This window comes from Pipistrellus hanaki (assembly GCF_964339955.1).
Source record: "Pipistrellus hanaki genome assembly, chromosome: 17".
Classification (NCBI taxonomy): domain Eukaryota; kingdom Metazoa; phylum Chordata; class Mammalia; order Chiroptera; family Vespertilionidae; genus Pipistrellus; species Pipistrellus hanaki.
The window spans coordinates 16,962,482-16,980,633 of record NC_140519.1 but is presented as its reverse complement, the minus strand read 5'-3'; the positions used below and the strand labels follow the sequence as shown (position 1 = coordinate 16,980,633).

At 39.2% G+C, this 18,152-nt stretch overlaps 1 long non-coding RNA gene across 2 annotated transcripts; it reads right to left on the bottom strand.

Moving 5' to 3' along the window:
- Positions 1-976: 976 nt before the first annotated feature.
- LOC311611854 lies at positions 977-12,767 on the bottom strand. Of its 2 annotated transcripts, none has more exons than XR_014793157.1 (3): positions 12,711-12,767; positions 11,303-11,473; positions 977-1,075 (listed from the first exon to the last, which is right to left on the bottom strand). It is a non-coding gene; the product is annotated as an uncharacterized lncRNA (long non-coding RNA). The 2 variants fall into 2 exon arrangements; XR_014793158.1 differs by having other exon boundaries at positions 12,543-12,748.
- Between the last annotated feature and the right edge of the window lie 5,385 nt (positions 12,768-18,152).

Here is an 18,152-nt window from a genome sequence, read left to right as displayed (position 1 = left end):
CGGCAGTGACCAGACCCGGAGCAGCTGGTTGTGGAACGAACCAGAGCAACAGAGGCCAGGCCCGGAGCAGCCAGGCCCAAAACAGCTCGCTCCTCGCCTGTCCCTGCCCACGGCTGCCTCTCAGACATGGCTGGAAACTTTTGCGGGAACTTGAGGGTCTGCTGAATCAAGTGATGAAGGCTTAGATCTGGATGTGTTGAGTTAGTATAGCGCTGGGGTGTTGATCTGTGAGTGCCTTGGGTGGGGCCTGGATGAGGCTGGTTGACCTATTTGGAAATGTCTTTTGTGTGAAGTGTATCATTGGGCATGTGGAGGTATTATTGATATGAGAAAATGCTAAGTAACAGATTTACTATCTGAAAAGGGATTTACTATCGGGGAAAGGGAGGGAGGAAGAGACTGAACATAAACTGTGCACCTATGGATGAGGACAATGGGGGATGGGGAGGGGGCAGAGGGTGGGATGGGAACCTGGTGGAGGGGGGAAGAAATGAGGAACCTTTGTAATAATATGAACAATAAAGATTGATTTAAAAAATAAATAAATAAATAAATAAAAAATAAAAAAATAAAAAATAAAACTAGAGGCCAAGCGTGCAGGAAATCATGTGTGAGTAGCTTGCTTCTGCTTGTCATAGCTGGCCGCACTGCCACCTATCACCTCACGTAGCTCGCTGCCCCACCTTCCACCACTCATAGCTCTCCACCGATAGTAGCTCACACCCTGCCCTGCCCTTCGCAAGAGCCACTGCTCATGGGCATGGAGTGTGTGGGGGGGGAGGGGGCGGGTGTTGGGAGGGACCGAGAGGTGCTCAATGCACCTCCTGGTGACCTGTCTTTGGTCGTTACAGTGTTACTACCACTAGGTTTTTATTATATGTATAATTTTGTAACGTTTGCTTTGTTTATATTAGATGTTCATTACTTGCTAAATGCTGAAAAGAATGAATGAGTTGTGAAGCTTAAATAGCAGCAATTTTTTTCTCTCAGTCTGGAGGCGGAAAGTCCAAGATCAGGGTGCCAATGTAGTTGCTTTCTGGTGAACTTCTCTTCTGATTTTCCTGCTGAGTCCTCCCTGGTGAAGAGAAAGAGAGAGAGCACTCAGAGTTCTATGGTGTGATAGGATTAGTGCCCTTCTTATAAAGTCAGAGCCCCACCATTATGATGTCCTGTGACCTTATTTATTTCCTTATAAACCCTATCTCCAAATACAGTCAACATTCAGGGTGAGAATTTCAATATATGGACTTGGGGGTGGGGGGAGCACAAATATTCAATTTATAACATCATGTGCATGCCATTATAGTATAGAATAGAAATAGAATAGTTTCATCTTATGATTAGAATCATACAGTATGTAGCCTTTTCAGATTTGCTTCTTTCAGTTATCCAAATGCATTGAAGGTTCCTTTGTGTCTTTTCATGGCTGGGTAGCTCTTTTCTTTAGCATGGAATGGCAGTGCATTGTTTGGATGTACCACAGTTTGTTCATACATTCACCTACTGAAGGGCATCTGGCTACTTCCCATTTTTGACAACCATGATTAAGCTGCTATAAATATGTGTTCCCAGTTTTTGTGTGGACATAAGTTGTCAGCTCATTTGAATAAATGCCTAAAAGCGTAATTGCTGGATCAAATGGTATGACTATGTTAAGCTTTGTAGGAAACAGCCAAATTATCATCCAAAATGGCTGTACCATTTTTGCATTCTGATAGAGTTCCTATTGTTACACATCCTCGCCAGCATTTGCATTTTAAAGTTTTTGTATTTTAGCCATTCTAATAGTTGTGCAGTAGTATTTCGTTGTTTTAATTTACAATTCCCTAATGACATATAATGTTTAGCACCTTTTCATATACTTACTTGCCGTTTGTATATCTTCCTTGATGAGGTGTCTATTCAAATGTTATGCCCATATTTTATTTATTTATTGGTTTGATTGGTTGGTTGGTTGGTTGTTGTTGCTAATGCTCACCTGAGGATATTTGCCCATTGATTTTTAGGGAGAGTGGAAGAGAGAGGGAAAGACAGAAGCATCAATGTGAGAGAAACACATCGATTGGTTGCCTTTTGCACGAGCCCTGACAGTGGCCCAGGCCAGAGAGGAGCCTGCAAACAAGGTATGTGCCCTTGGCCAGAACCCTTTGGTCCACAGGCTGACACTGGATCCACTGAGCCAAATCAGTGAGGGTTATTTATTTATTTATTTAAGACATATTTTTATTGATTTCAAAGAGAAAGGGAGAGATAGAAACACCAAAGGTGAGAGAATCATTGATCATATGCCCATGTTTTAATTGAGATATTTGTTTTCTTCTTATTGTGTTTTTAAGATGTTTTGAATAACAGTGCTTTATCAGATATGTGTTTTGCAAATATTTTCTTTCAGTCTATGATTTGGCCTTTCATTCTTCTTATATGTCTTTATATTTTAAGAATTCATTATGTACCAGGCTCTGTAACTAGAGACCAACGTTACAAAAATAGATAAGATATATCTCCTTTCTTCAGAGGGCCCATAATCAAGTTGGGGAACATACATTAATAGCAAATATCTATATTACAATGACATAGTGCTTTAAAAATATCTATACAATGAATTTTTGGCATAAAGAACAACAAGGTCATCAATAATTCTTCACAGAGAAGGTAAAAAGATAAAGTAAGATTTAAAGAATGAGTCAGCATATCTTATGAGGAAAAAGGAAATGAGCATTTTAACAAAGAATACGTGCTAAGACATGGAAACGTAAAAGAAAGTGGGAATGTTTGAGATATTGCACATAGTTTTACAATCCTAGGAGGTAAGGATAACCCATATCATGAAAGTTTTTGATAGTGTTGACAGGGATCTCAGAGTGATCTTGTAGTTGGCCAAGAGTCTTAGAAACATGCACTTGTTACAGAGGAGGAGGGATATGATCAAATATGTGATCATGTGAAAGATAGGACTGTCGAAACAAAAGTAACAGAGAGGCCACTTAGGTATTAGGGGTGGCCTAATTAATTTTTTTTATTAAGTGTGAGTTAAAATAAAGCAATATTTAATAATCAGCTGAAAGTGAAGGAGAATAAATATTTGAAAGCATCATCAGGATTTTAATTTGAAATGATTGATGGATAGTGTTGCACCTAATGAAGAAAATAAATACTAGTGAGTTAAATTGAGATGATAGTCTCTGTTTTCAAAATATTGAATTTGTGATGTCTTTGAAAATTTGTCTAGAGCTGTTTCTGCCGGTTACAACCCAAAATATATGATGGACTCAAAAAAACAGTGTTTCAATAGACTTAAGAAATCACTTACAGAGTTTGAGTAGCAATAGAAGAAACCAATAAGAAATGATGAAGCACCCAAGTATAGTAGTCAGAAGTAAGATCCACCACTCCCAGGCTTCGAGGGATGAATGAAGGGAGCAGTTACCAATCCAAAGAGGTCTTTAGTTGTAGCTGTAGACACAAACTGTGGCCATCGGAACAGGAGCACAACCACTAACAACACACTGGCCGAGAGAAAGGGCACCAAGGAGTGAATATGTTCTCCTCTTTGCTCGCCCACAAGTTCTTGTCAGTGGTTTTCACTGACCAAACACAAATGGAAGGAGAGAGCAAAAGAGTCTGTTCATGTGTCTACAAAGGTGGGCCTCTTGGGGTCCTTAGCAGGGTAAAGAAGGGAACAGGTAGATCTGGAGATTCAAAGATCTGGAGAATATCCTCCACAGAGAATATTCTAGAATACTCTAGGTCAGAGGGAGATATAGAAATTAGGTTTGGGGATTTATCACCATGTAGGTTGCAATTGAAATAATAAAATAGCCGAAAATGGTTTGGCTCAGTGGATAGAGCGTCAGCCTGTGGACTGAAAGGTCCCAGGTTCGATTCCAGTAAAGGGCATGTACCGTGGTTGTGGGCATATCTCCGGGGGCAGGGGGGGGGGGGGGGATGCAAGAGGCAGCTTATCGATGATTCTCTCTTATCAATGTTTCTAACTCTCTATCCCTCTCTCTTCCTCTCTATAAAAAATCAATAAGATATATTTTTAAAAGAAATAATGAAATAGAGATAAAACCCATTTCACAAATTAGAAAACTTAATAAATAAGTCTTAAATTTTTAAAGTTATATTTTTTAATAAAATATGATATAATAATTATAATATACTAGAGGCTCAGTGCACAAAAATTGTGCACTTGGGGTGGGGGGAAGTCCCTCAGCCTGGTCTGCACTCATTCAGGGGATGTTTGACTTAAAGGGAGTGGACCTAAGCTGGCAGTCAGACATCCTTAGCATTGCCGAATAGGCAGGAGAGGCTCCTGCCACTGCCACTGCGTTTGCCAGCTATGAGCCCACTGTCTGACCACCAGGGAATAGCTCCTATGTTGAGTCTGCCCCCTGGTGGTCAGTGTGCATCATAGTGATCAGTTGTTCTGCTGTTCGGTCGATTTGCATATTAGCCTTTTATTATATTGGATAATTATAAATGCAATTCATAGTTATTTGGCTAAAGGCTATTAGGTAATAAAGACTGATCTTCAAGATCCTGGTCTTTCTCTCTCTCTATCTCTTTCTCTCTCTCTCTCTCTCTCTCCTAATGATCTTGAACAATGATAACAAAACTTGATTGTCAAGCTAATTAGTGCAAATTTTTTTATTATGCATTAGAATATTATTTTCTCCTCTATCCCATTCTTTATGGATCACATGAAGATGAACCTATATCCTAGCTTCAGGGGTGAGATCTTGTCCCAGACTTAGCCTATTAGAATATTCCATTCCTCTGAATATGTGTAGATAATTGATCACAACCAGAATAAATGGCTGGAAATGTTGTCAAAGAGGCTTTCTCCTGAGATGCTAGGATTTAAAGACATGAGCTCAAAGTTGCTGAAGGACTTTTCTGTCACTACTGGGGGGAAATCCAAGATTAAAAACTAAATACACATTAAAAAAAGAAGGAAGAGGAAGAGAAGGAGGAAGAGGAGGAAGAGGATGAGGAGAAGGGGAAGGGCAAGGGGAAGGAAAAAGGGAAAGGAAAAAGAGAAGGGGAAGGTGAAGGGGAAGAAGAAAGAGGAGGGAAGAAAGTTTCTACCTGCATTAGTGAAGCCAACTGAACCTTTTGACTTCATAGTTATGAAAAAAAAAAAAGAATGGCCTTTCTTGCCATTGTCAGTTTGATGTTCTTTCTGTCACTTGCAATTGAAAGAAGGCAGGCTACTATATGTATGGTGACTTGCATTAATATATAAAATTGTTTTCAAAATTGTATTTGAATTTAACCATTGAAGATCTTTTGTCAATCAATCCAAGCTTATATAAGTTGCTCTTTTGTAAAATATATTTTTATTGATTTCAGAGAGGAAGGAGAGGTCTAGAGAGATAGAAGTATCAATGAGAGAGAATCATTGATTTGCTGCCTCCTGCACTCCCCACACTAGGGTTTGAGTCCACAACCATGTGGTCATGTGTTCTGACCTGGCATCAAACCGTGACCTCCTGGTTCATAGGTCTATGCTCAACCACTGAGCCATGCCAACTGGGCTAAGTTGCTAATTTTTTAAAGATATTATTAATAATTCTTGAGCTTTTTAATTATGACCCACAAGGCAAAATCCACATAAAGGTCTGAACTAAGTGAGCTATCCTGAAACTTCAGGTCCTTTCATTCAAGCAGATTTCATAATTTAAAAAAAAAAAGAAAATGGAGAAAAAAGTATCATTTCAGAAAAGATACACTACAAAATATATGGATAAGTCTGTTTGTTTTATTTTCACTTTTGTCATGCCTTAGGACAGTGCTTGGCAAATTCATTAGTCAACAGAGCCAAATATCAACAGTACAACGATTGAAATTTCTTTCGAGAGCCAAATTTTTAAACTTCTTTTAATGCCACTTCTTCAAAATAGACTCACCCAGGCCATGGTATTTTGTGGAAGAGCCACACTCAAGGGGCCAAAGAGCCGCATGTGGCTTGCGAGCTGCAGTTTGCCCACCATGGCCTTAGGGCATCAGAGCCTAAATAACATAAAGCTAGAAATGTGATCCTGAAAATTGGATATCATAAAATATTACTCCTGGAATATTTAAAAATTCAAACAAACTATTGGCTCTCCAGTTTCCATTTGCTTTTATGTTTTCAAAATGCAAATGGGACGAAATTGTTGATAGGTTATATTGTATACTTTATTAATTTACATAGAGAATAACTCATGGTATTCACAGTTGAAATATAAGGCCAGATATGGCCGTTCTCATGACAGCAGAGTTCCTCCAAGTTACAGAAATGTCTTTTCAATTTGTGGTGCACAGCTACTGCAACAGTATAAAGATACAGTTTGTTGAGTTATTTCTAACATTTGTATGAGATGACTTCAAGATTTTGAGGGAGAGGAGGGTAAAAATGAATGTTTCTCCAAAGATGTTTTTCTTCCTGACCTAAGAGTGACAATGTTAAACCTGCCCTCCGTCGATTGTGCCGTCTGGCCCTGGCCAGAAGAGGCCCTCGAGAATGTGGCGGCCATGACCTTCTCTCCTTCACGCCAATTTTCTGGTTTGAGTGCACGTGCTCTGAGGCGTGTAACCTGCTTTCCCTTCCTTATTAAGACGTTGACACACGTGTCCCTGCAGGAGGGAAGAAAGACTTCAGAATTGAAATGAACCACCCTTGGGGTTCCATGTTCTTCCTTTCTTTCTTCTCTTCTCTTCTTCCTTTCTTTTTATTGTGATGAAGACGAGAACAGCAGGGAACAGGCAGACCCTGAAATCGCCAGAAAACCAAGTCTTTCTGCAGCACGGAGGGGCATTTGACGCTAAGACAGAAATGTGGTCCTTCTATTGTTCTTGGGTAAGGAGTTTTTAAAAACACACAAATAAAATAGAAATCACTTCAGGGCGAAGGGAGTGCCCGTGTCCCAGGACACGCTGCTCTCTCATCTTTCTCAGGGCCTTCGGTGATAAAGAGAGTGAAGAAAAAGGGAAAATGGCCTCATCGGAGTCCCAACAATTGAGTGGATAAACTAAAGAAAATGAAAATGATCCTTTTTTTTTTTTTTTTTTTTTTTTTTTTTTACTGATTAAAGTGGCTTTTCAAAAGAAGATATTTCAAAACCAGTGACCCTGAGCACCTGCTGCTAAATCCATTGTTGATTTTTACTGGAACTGTTTGTTTTATGCAGTTTGTTCTGTTTTCTCCTTCTGTGGCATAGCTTCAGAATATAGATGTACCTAAACATATACACACACAGCTGCACTTTTTTTTTTACCTCTCTAAATTCAGATTGTTGATGTTTTACTATTACGGCAAATCACATTCCAAGGTAATTTGGGGGATTATAATTAAAAAAGCAATGAATAATTCAATAATATGTTATTTTAATTTTTAAAAGAGAAAAAATATGCTATACCCTTTTATAAATTTATTCTTTTTGTTCTCAAAAAGTTCTCTTTTTTAAAATATATTTTATTGATTTTATACAAAGAGGAAGAGAGAGAAATAGAGAGTTAGAAACATCGATGAGAGAGAATCATCTATCAGCTGCCTCTTGCACACCCCCACTGGGGATGTGCCCGCACCAAGGTACATGCCCTTGACCGGAATCGAACCTGGGACCTTTCAGTCCACAGGCCAACGCTCTATCCACTGAGCCAAACCGGTTTCGGCCCAAACCGGTCTTTGATATTTTTCAGGGGGGAGAATAGGCAGGTTGCTGGTCTCCCTAAGCACAGACAAAAGAATAGATCACACAGAAAAAGCAGGAGAGCCGCAGATTGGTGTATGGGAAGGAGTGGGATGAGGATTAGGTAGGGACTGGGGTGAGGACAGGCAGCTCAGGAGGTGAGTCATCAAAATTCAGGAAAGAAAGGGAGGCTCTGGTACTTCTTCACGTCTTGATTCACTTTTCCCAATGCCCTCTAACTCCTAAATTACTCACCGCCAGCTTTCGGGCATTTTGAATGAACTTTAAAAAAAACAATTCGAGTTCTAAAAATGAGCTTGTACAGAAGCAGGATTGCCTCTCTTGGTGTTTCAGCTTGAGCCTCTCTGAATGGCGCTAAATGAAAGGCCTCATTGGCGCCCCGGAGCGGGGAAGAATCCCTTCCCCCAGCCCAGGCCTGTGGACCCCTGTGAACTATCCTGCCACCTCCTTGCCGATGCCTTTATTCGCTCTAAGGACAGAAACGGGAAGTTCAGTGTTTCAAGGGTCATCTGTGCTGTAGCATGTATACCAGACCTCTGCTCCTTTTGATAGCTGAACACTATTCCACTGCGTGGATATACCGCATCTGTCCCTCCATTCACCGGCTGATGGACATTTGGGTTCCTTTTACCATTTGGCTACTGTGAATAGTGCAATGAGCATTCATGTACAGGTTTTTACACAAACAGAAATCAGATTAGTGGTTGCCAGTGGCTGGGGGAAGGGAGGGTGGGGCGTGACTGCTTCATGCAGGCAGGGGCTCCTTTTGCAGCGATGATGAAAAATTTCTGAGACTCACAGTGGGATTGCACAACCTTATGGGTCTACGTAATGTCCTGAATTGTGCACTGAAAATGGTTAAAATGGCCAGTGTTAAATTAAGGGTAGTTCACACTGACCATGAAGGAGTAGCTCACCTTGCCATGTCTCTGTCAGAAGTCCCAGTTCCCTACTTGCTGCCACCACCTACCTCTCCCTTGCCCCAGCGACTCCCTCTTCCCCGCCTTTGGTGAAGGAAAGCCCTGGCTCTGGGCAGCGCGGGGGGCTGCACATCCTGCACTCGGAGCCCCATGTGCTCTCCCTGCCCCTTGCTTTGGGGAGAGGGGGTTATCCACATGCTCTGTGTGTTGCCATAGCTACCCATCTTCCTCAGGGTGAGCAGCGAGGCAGCCTGGCCAGTGGCAAGATTGCTAAGGATGAGTGACGGCTTATGTGTGACCAGCTGAAGTGGAAGAGAGAGATTTCGTTTCCTCGGTTATTGGGAATTCATAGTACACCAGCGTGGAACTCCTCCCCACCTTCCTCCACCTTGGGTGGTTTTTTGTTTTGTTTTTGTTTTTGTTTTGTTTGTTTTTGTGTGTGTGTGTGTGTGTGTGTTTTGTTTGTTTTTTCTTTTTTAGAAAAGTGACAGTAAAACTACTGTGCTAGCTCACTATTTCTCAGTGTTTGCTTTTATCTGTTGATTGGGTGCAACTGATTTTGTTCCTAAGGGTGTTTCGTTGGTTTTCTTTAACCACAATGGATAAGGTTTTTCACTGTGCCTAATAATTAAAACAATACTAGTGCTAAGAACTACAGAAGAATGTTTAGACACTTAATGTTAATTAATAAGTCATCTGCAGTTACCTGCTTTACACATATTGATAAAACCAGTTTAAAATTAGTCTCCAGTGTAGGTTTGCAAGACAAAAATGTATTCTAAAGCAGAAGTCAGAGGTCCCAGAATTTGGTAGAAGGAGAAAGGAGACTAATCATTGCCTTATATGCTCATAGATTACTTGCATTGGTCTTTTTTTTATAGAGATTTTTGTCTTTAGGAATTACAATGAAGTATTTTGAAATTTTTAATTCAGTGAAGAGCAATTGTAAATGGTCAGAATCCTCAGACCAGATTTATTTTTATCTATTTTCAGGGGGGAAAAATCTAAGAACCTTGATATAGATTTGTTTGGCTAGTCACCTCAATTTTTAAAGTAAAAGGTTCAGATTGCCTCCTACACTGTGACACAATTCAGTTGCTGATATACTTTTTCTTTTATCTCCATTTTGTCCTTAATAAAAGACACTAAAGATATAGCCCTGGCTCAGTGTGGACTTACAGACATTTTGAGACAAGCTTGTTTTGTATCACAGGAAACTCCTTAGAAACTTACCTAGAAACTGAGTCACCATTTTGTTCTCAGCATCTCTTTCAACAAGCTTTTTAAAAAATAATAGCTTTTAGCTGAAACCGGTTTGGCTCAGTGGATAGAGCATTGGCCTGGGGACTGAAAGGTCCCAGGTTTGATTCCAGTCAAGGGCACATCCCCAGTGAGGGGTGTGCAAGAGGCAGCTGATTGATGATTCTCTCTCATCAATGTTTCTAACTCTCTATTCCTCTCTTTTCCTCTCTGCGAAAAATCAATAATATATATATATATATATATATATATATATATATATATATATTTTTTTAAATAACAGCTTTATTGAGTTATAATCCATATACTGTATAATTCAGCCATTGAAAATGTACACTTTAAAGCTATTTGGAATAGTCACAGAGTTGTACAAGCATCATCACAATAACTTTAGAAAATTTTAATCACCTCCAAAAGAAACCCCATACCCATTAGTAGTCATTCCTTACTCTCCCCTCCCCCAGTTCCTGGCAACCACTAATTTACTTCCTGTCTCCTTGGATTTGCCTATTCTAAACACTTCATATAAATGGAATAATGCAGTAGGTGCCTTCCTCTGTGGCCAGCTTATTTCACTTAGCATAATGTTTTCAAGGTTTCACCATATTGTAGCATATAGCAGTGCTTCATTTCTTTTTATAGACAATTAACAGTGCATTGTATGAATATTTTATTTATCCAGGCATAAATTGGTGGACAATTGGATTGCTTCCACCTTCGGCTATTATACAATGCTGCTCTGAACACTTGTATTCAAGCTTTTACGTGGACATATGTTTTCATTTCTCTTGGGTTCGCATATAAATTTTAAGTTAATAGAGACTACACTTCATTCTGAATGACCTGGGCAGATATTCTGAGTGTGGGAGTGAGTTAGTGCCTGAGAAGAGTGAGAAGAAGGATTCGAAGGAGAGTACTAAGGAGCAAGTGGATGACACTTAATTCACCAGTTTCCAAATCCCTCTAAAATGATAGCATCTAAAACCATATCTTAGAATCACAAATTTACATGTGGGAAACTGAGGACCAAGTAACGTTAAGTAAGTTGCTCAACAATTTGTTGAAGGCCCAGCAGGACCCAGGGCCCATGGTTTTTAGTGCCTAGAACACTGCCTTTTGTCCCATCTCCTTGTATCAATCAGCACTCTCTGTGATTCAGTTGGTGTCCAATCAGACAAATTTGCCAAGGATCAAATTGAGGAAAAAGTGTGAAATTGGGTAGGATTGTCTTCACTTCATCAGGAAGACAAATAACAATTTCTCTGTCAAAGATAACACTTATGGAAGTTTTGCTATATACCATGTACCCAGCAAAATGCTTTGCTTGAGCTACCATTTTTAATTCTGAGTTATTTATTGAGTTCTAATCCTCAGACAACCCCATTTTGCAAATGAGGAAACCAAGGATAAAAGATAAGAACTTACACAGTTCAATACATGATGAAGAAGAAAATTGAAGCCAGAAGCATCTCACACTGCACAAGTTGGTTCTTAAGTGTGCGGCTGTGCTGCCAGAAGTAGGTGAAACATTCTCTGCCTGCCTTCCTGTCCTCCACTCCTAGCTGCCGTTTCCATAGGTCATGAGATTTAAGCAACCTGCAAATGGGACATTTGTAGATTGGGAATGTCTAACGGTTATGTTGAAGCGAAATCATTCCATTTCTAAATAAAATCGCACATATCCTTCTTCAAAATTATCAACAGAAATGGAATGTTCTCCATCTACAGCCAGATAAGCAAATGTTCTTTTAAACACAAGGGCAAACTATAAGCAAATGTTAGTGTCTCCTGGAATATTGTGTTTAAAAGGATTCTGAAGCCTTGACCAAGTTCAGAAGATTGCAGCAATCTGTTTATGGAGTGCTATTGGTGTAGGAATGAGCACCCGAGACATGTGTTGCCTCTCCCGAGTGTTTAAAAAAAATTCTCACATCAAATTAAGGGTGGTAGGATGTGGTTTTGTATGTAACATTTTCTTCTAAATGTTAATATTTCCATAGGTAGAACCACTTGTATTTTTACTTTACAAATAAGATTCTATTGGCATTTCAATAGGGGCATGTTGTAGTTAAATAAAGAAAAATGAAAAAAATCAAAGGTTGGAAATAAATAGTATATTAGGTAACAATGCCTTCAGTGGAATATTTTAACAACTTCTATGGTGATAAGAGTAACAACAACCAATTTAGTGAAAAATCTGTCTGGGCATGGCTTGGTTGTCAAAGGAAGTTTGTGAACTAGTACAGTGACCCTATTTTCCTAACCTAAATTGGAACATACAACCCCATAATGATTTTTTAGGCGAATGACAAATGTATTGCTATAAAGATATTTTGCAAAGATATTAAAATTAAAGCATTCAATGATATTTTAAGTAAATCACTTTTTTTAAAATTAAGATATTATATGTGTAGATATCTTACCAATCGCCCCCCACCCCCATACATGCCCTCCCTCCCCAGAGTTTTGCGTTCATTGTTATGCTTATATGCATTCATACAAGTCCTTCAGTTGATCTAAGTAAATCACTTTTATATTAAAGATAATATTAAAAAGATATATTCTTTTGGGAAAGGTACTGGAAAATGCAGGACTGTTGATTTAAATAGCAGAAAAAGAATTTTTGAACCCCCGGTCTCTGATTTCCCCAGAGAAAAGTCCTTACCCCTTGCCAGACCCATCACCTCCCTGAAATTCACTCGTCTCCTTTAGCTTCTGGCTGAAATCCATACTTAGAAGATCAATGTTCTGGTTCGCTATAAACACACATTTCTCTTCAAAATGGTATCAGGACACCACTTCCTATGCGAACTGTAATTTCAGGATCACTCACATCAATATTCCAGGTCCTCACCCTTTCCTACTCCTTAATTCCCCTTTTTAATCATTTGCTTATTCTCCAAGGTGGCTCAGTTTTAGCCTCAGCTTTAATTTTCCTTTTCTCTGGTGACTAGGCAATTAGTTATTGTCAGGAGTGGTCTTGGGATTCTTCAGTAGAGTATGAATTCCTCCAGATTCCAAGTCTATTGTCTTTGCTTATGACCTTTAACCCCAGTTTAAGTCTTTTTTTTTTTTTTTTTTTTTTTTTTTTTTCGGTAGTCACCCGCATTTCGCTTCAGGACACTCTGCCAAACCCAAAGGCTACAAAGTCTTTCTAACTTAGTCATCCCTTGTCAGACTGACCCTGGATAACTGTTTTTGTGTGTTTTTTTCTCTCCTTTTTCCTCACAATAGATATAAAAATTAACTAAGTTGAACCTTAAGGTAAACCAACTATCCTAATTTGAGTGCCCATCAATAATCCTTTTATGTCATCATGTTTTCTTGCCTCTTCCTAGCCTTTGTGCTTAAAGGTTAAATCAAGCTTCTCCACTCCGACTCTTTTTTCTTCCTATTCTTTGATCCTGCATTGAAATCATAATGCTGGATTTGTGACGTCACTCTCAATTGTTTCCAGATGGTTTCTCATGATCAAAAAGAAGGTGAAGCCAATATATGTTAGTAAAAAAAGTAGATCTTCAAAAGGGGAGATGGTTGAGAAAAGAAAGAGTATAATAATAATAATGTTGAAAATACAAAACAACTATAGGTAAATTGCCTTTTCTCTCCATCTTAAAATAAAGTCTTTGATCAATTGTGCCAATGTATGAAAATTTGAACTCTAAAGAGGCTAGACAGCTTTCTAAATGCAAACATCAAAAGCTTTGCTTCCATTAGAAAAAATTAAATCCATGATACTTTGAATGGATTTGAAATTCTCTAAAATGAGCTCTAATAATAACCTTTACAAACAGAAAGAAAAAAAACAGTAGGTTATGTGGCTTCATGCTACCATTTTCTCTGGTACATTAGTTTTCCAAAGATGGCATTTTGGCTTGTACCAAATAAAAGGGCAAAGGTTACCAAATGCAAGCCTGGGGAAGCCAGAAGAGAGAGCAGCTATTACAATGGAGGGGGAAATCCAAGCTGTCAGCTCTGAATGGACAAAAATAGCATGTGTGAAATTGACAACCAGCAACAGCATGGCACCTTTAGAAGGGCCAGGAAATGAATTCAACCAGAATTTCTATTTTCTGTTTTAGAGCAACAGTTCTGGCAAAGATTTATTCAAGGTTCTTGGAAAGAAATGTCTGGATCTGTGATAAATTTGGTAATATTCAGTTGTTCAGAAAGCAATTTAAGCAAATAAAATATCAGAATGAAAATGGTAGAAAAAAATTATACGGAGAAAAACATAAAGAAAGAATAAAAATCATCCTTCCCAAGAGGCTCTGTTAACAATTTGGTACATTTGCCTCCCCTTACACCATGTTTTACAAAATTGAAACCAACTTGTATACATAATTTTGATTTATGCCTTTTAAGTATTATATCATAAATATTTTCTCATGTCATGAAAATGTCTTCATAACCATTGTTGTTCATGTTTATAGACTATTCTGTCATATGAATATTCAGACCTTAATTCACTTAACCATAATTAATTCAGCTACTCTTCCCCCATTCCTTTGTCCTATCCCAATATATTTTCCACTGAGCAACTAGAGAGATGTTTTAAAAACCTGAAGTTGATCTTGTTACTCTCCTTTTTTTTTTAAAGCCATTTAATAACTAATTGCTCTTAGAAAATATCACTATCCTTAGCAGGCTCTTTGGGGCTTTCGTATTTGCTACTTGGAAATGCAGAATCTATACCTCTTCCCAGACTTACACAGCATTGCATTTTTACAAGAGCCTGGCTGATTTTTAAACACATTAGGATTGAGACCTGTTACTCTTCATGATCTGGCTCTCCTGCCACTGCACCAGCCTCATTGAGATCAGCCTTCTCAGGGATCCCTCGGATATTGCAGGAGACATGTACCCTCAGAGCTTCACTCTCATGCCTCTTTCCCCACCAGAGCCTTTCCAGATGCTATGGATTGAATGTTTGTGTGCCCCGAATTTCATATGTTGAAGCTCTACTTGCCAATGTGATGGTATTTGTAGATGAGGTCTTTAAGAGACAATTAGGTTTAGATGCAGTCATGAGGTTTTACTCTTCATGCTCTATACTAGCGTCTCTCTCTCTCTCTCTCTCTCTCTCTCTCTCTCTCTCTCTCTCTCTCTCCTCTCCCTCTCCCTCTCCCTCTCCCTCTCCCTCTCCCTCTCCCTCTCCCTCTCCCTCTCCCTCTCCCTCTCCCTCTCTCTCTCCCTCTCTCTCTCTCTCTCTCTCTCTCTCCTTCTCTCCTCCCTCCTTCCGAACCCTCCCCCCATGTGAGGACACAGAGAAAAGGCAACCATTTGGAGCCAGGAAGAAAGCTCTTACACTGCTGGTACCCTGATCTCAAACTTCTGCCCCCCTCTCCCCTACTGTGATAAAATAAGTGTCCACTGTTTTAGCCACTCAGTCTATAGGGTTTTTGTTATGGCAGCCTGAGCAGGCTAAGACAGCAAGTATGCACTGTACTCTCTGCCCAGAAAGATCTTCCCATGGCTCTCTGCCAAGCTAACTTCCCCTTTTCCTTCAGAGCACAGTTTAAAAGGGGGAGGATAGGTCTAGTATCCTGAATATATAAAGAGCTCTTACAACTCAACAGCAAAAACTCAACCCAATTTAAAAATGAGCAAAGAACATGAATTCACATTCAAAGGAGATATCAGTTGCCCAACAAACATATAAACAGATGCTCGATATCATTAGCTATCAAGGGAATGCAAATCAAAAACACAGTGATACATACACTACTTCATATCCACTAGGATGGCTAGAATTTTAAAAAAATAAAATAAAACCAAAGTAATAAGTATTAGTAAGGGTGAAGAGAAGCTGGAACTTTTATTCATTGTTGGCAAGAGTATAAAATGTAGAAAGCAGTTTGGTGGTCCTGCATTGAGTTAAACAAAGAATTGCCATTCAATCCAGCAATTTCACTCCATGTAAATAACCAAAAGAAATACAGGAATATGTCCACACACAAATTGTTATGTAAATATTCAGAACATAATTATGCATAATAGCCAAAAGGTAGTTGACCCAAATTTCCACCAATTTATGACTGGACCAATAAAATGTGGTATATCCATACAATGTAACATTAATTGGCCATAAAAAGGAATGAAGTACTGAAACATGATATTATACATTTAAAATGGACAAATCTTGAAAACACTATGTTAAATAAAATAAGCCATTTATATGAAATATGCAGAACAGGCAAATCCACAGAGACAGAAAGCAGATCAGAATTGCCAGGGGCTGTAGAGAGGGAGGAATGGGGAGTACTGCTTTGTGCTATTTTGCTTCATGGGTGAGAGGCTACCTCTTGAGATAATGTTCTGGTGACAGTAGTTGCACAACATTATGAATGTAGTTAATGTCATTAAATCATACCATTTTAGAATGGTTGAAGTGGTATATTTTGTTATGTATATTATACAAAAAATTTAAAAATAAAGAAGACAGGGAGAAACGGAAAGAAAAGAAACAGGCTAGGGGACAAATCAACAACAACAACACAGATGAAAACAAAAAACAAACATACAAACAACAATGACAAATATACAATATATATATATATATATATATATATATATATATATATATATATATATATTGCTCAAAAAAAAATATTTATTTACTGTGAAGCCCAGCCATCCTCTTTTTTTTGGATGACTCTTAATATTTGATGCTATTGGTAACCATGGCTTTCCTATATTCCCCCATGTGAAAAAAGAAATGCTTCTTCTAATCTTAGTCCTTGGGCAGAGGCCTGCTCTTTCTACCTTACCTCCCTCAGAAGCTCAGCTGTCTACATGCAATCATTGTGCAGGCATTTTTAGTCCTCACCTTTCTCCTGGGCTCAGAGATGGATATTTCCAACTCTCTCACCATCATCTCATGCTTAACACATTCATAATTTCTTCCTAAAATCATCTTCCATCTGCTGCTTTTCTCTTGAACCATTTTAGCTAGTCATCTGAATTGACAGAATCCAAAACCCAGGAGATGGGAGTTGTTAACGCCACATAGACAGCTGGTGCACTCCACTCTGAAAGGTTGCAGTCGTCTTTCAATCAGTATTTCCCTTCATCCAGGATCTCCCACTAGTCCGTCACCGGTGTTGATCTTTCCTTCAAATGGTCTTTATATCCACCTGCACCCTTCCATCCTCGCTGCCAAGTCCCAGATTCAGGTTTTCAACACCTCCAGCCTCATTGCCTGTGGTGGCCTCCTGGCAGGTCCCTGTAAATCCGCCCTGTACCGTGTGGCCTAAGGAGCATGCCTGAAACCACAGCAGGCTTGTGTAGAAAGGTTCTGGGAGATCATCAACTCTGTTTTTGCTAAACAGAGAGAACGTGTGAGCCAGAGCAAACCTCTGTATCCTGTCTAAGTCCATGCCGATTCCCCGACTATTAAGATACGGGAGGAAAGGGTAATAAGGAATGAATCTCAAGATAATCACGACCCCGGATTGTCAGCAGGTCCAGTCTCTGCTCGAAGGGACTACACTGTCACAAAATCCTATGGAACCACACACACATCCGAGAACTCAAGTACAACTCTGTGTGGTTTGAAGAACTTCACAATCCAGGCACTATCTATGCTCCTCCCACCAAATGGGTCAGCAACATCAGTACCAAGGAAATACAAGATCTGATCCAAAGGGAAAGTGCCCAGGATTATTTGGGGGTAATTTGGGAGCCACACTTTGGTAATATATGGATGCCTTGAGTGCTACTGGGGTACCAGAAAACTTTACGGTGGAACTTGAAGCATTCAAGAATTCTCGTTTTAAAATGCTAGAACCCTTTACATTTACCCTTTAGCTACTTTTAAATCTAACGTCTAGTCCCATAATTGAGTTCACAAGAACTTAAACTGTTTTTGCAAACATCTTTTAGGGATTAGAACTCACTCCTGGTCCAAATGAAGCATCACACATGGTGTTGTCCTGAGAAAGTAATGCATACAATTAAAATTCCCCTGGGATTAATGAGGAGTTGGAATGATTAAGAATGGGATTTAAGGACTGCCATGGGGATATTTACCATATTTTGAAATGTCAAATGCATGTGGTGATTAGATCCTGCCAAAGAGGTTGAGGCTTAGAAAAATGAAAGATGACAAAGGATCTGATAGAAGGAGTGCAGGTATACAAAGGCAGATATACTTGCCTCCACATTATGTATTATCATGAGCATCTTCTGGGTCTTAATTGCTCCAGTGCCTTGGATTCGCTAGGCAGGGGAATGAGATTCCTCTCATTAAATGCAAGAGATAGATCATTCATTG